Below are 1,606 nucleotides of genomic sequence, written 5' to 3' on the forward strand. Positions count from 1 at the left end.
AGGTGAGTAGGTGACATGCACCATCTACATCTCACTCCCAATGATTTAGTTTTCTTCTTAACCGTGCAAAGGTAAGGACTTTGTTTCTTCACTTTCATATTGCAACATATTCATTTACTTCATTTACGAAATCACGCATGTTAGATTGTTTAGCAATATTTAATCTTATGCTTACATAAATCGATAAATGACCTTAACTAGCTAATAACTATATCTATAAAGCGCCTACAAGAAATCTGAAAACAAGTGTTTGTAATCAATTTGCAATTCATACTCATACAATTGAATCAGGTATATTTCACACAATATAGATTTCATATCAATTAACATCATTTCCAATTAAATAATTGATTCTATAGCCAAAATCGATAAAAATCTATAGCACCATGTATATCAGGCACATACATACAGAGAGATAGAATTACTGATTCGTTGAGTTACTAACCCGTTATCAGCAAGATTGATTAGTTTCGGGCGACACATCGTAATATCGTATCATGAACAATGATGACAACAAAAGAGTTGGAATCCGGTAGATTTTTGTAGAAATTTGTGGTTAATTGCAGAAGTTCTGCAGATCAGTGAAGAAAAAATAGGGTTTTTCAGATATGAATAAGCAAACAGACGAGGAAGATCGGCGAAGATTTGATTTTTGATGCTCGGATTTAAACAACATATGGGTCTCTTGCCGTCAAGAGACTGCTTTTTTCGATAGTAACTAAGAACAAAAGATGTCGTTTACAATTCTTTTTATAAAAAAAAAAAATTATTCGCCAATGATATTTACTTTATTTACACAAGGCCTTATTTTCCAATGTAATGTAAAATCAAGCCCGACGTTTAGTCTTAGATTAAATAATACTGTTTGCCCATTTAATATTTATACTTTTTTTAAAAAATTGAAAATCGAGTATATTTGAAATATTCTAAACAATCCCATATATTTAACTTGGTATTCCAAAAAAATAATTATTCTAAAGTACATAATTATACTTTACTTCATTCTTGAAATATATAAATAATGCTCAAAATTCTATCCATTAATTTCTTCGATTACATTATGTTTGTAAATAATATATATATATATATATATATATATATATATAATTATTTATTATGTATATGTGTGTTTGTAAATTCGATAGACTACATAAAATACTGATTTATTCTATTATATTAATAAAAAAGATATTACGGGTCGGGTAATAATTCAGAGATAACGTGTTGAGTAACCGAACAAGTAGTAAAAAATTCAATACCTGATCCTTACCCACGGGCAATAAAAGTATAATAATTACTCGACTTTAAGGTCACTGGTACCCTTATTTTGAAACGGGCCGAATATAGATAACGAGTTTTATTGTCTGGCCTTAAATTACTATACCTACAAATCATCTTATTAAATCAATATAAATTAACACATTTACTTTGCTAATAGAACCACTAAAAATGTCTTATATTAGTTGACTACATTATAATTTCTGCTAACAAATAATTAATCAACCACACAAAAATTCCTATATTTATTTTGTTAAAAAAATTACTTAATACAATTTAAAAGATATAGTATAAAAACCCAAATAAAAACCTTCACCCGCGGCGTACC

At 28.2% G+C, this 1,606-nt stretch overlaps 1 long non-coding RNA gene across 1 annotated transcript in view; it reads right to left on the minus strand.

Moving 5' to 3' along the window:
- LOC110227766 overlaps positions 1-863 on the minus strand; it is a 1,732-nt gene extending 869 nt beyond the window's left edge. The window contains exon 1 of the long non-coding RNA XR_002331449.1: positions 446-863. This is a non-coding gene — a long non-coding RNA (uncharacterized LOC110227766). The remainder of the gene's footprint in view (positions 1-445) is intronic.
- Between the last annotated feature and the right edge of the window lie 743 nt (positions 864-1,606).

This window comes from Arabidopsis lyrata (assembly GCF_000004255.2).
Source record: "Arabidopsis lyrata subsp. lyrata unplaced genomic scaffold ARALYscaffold_6, whole genome shotgun sequence".
NCBI classification, from domain to species: domain Eukaryota; kingdom Viridiplantae; phylum Streptophyta; class Magnoliopsida; order Brassicales; family Brassicaceae; genus Arabidopsis; species Arabidopsis lyrata.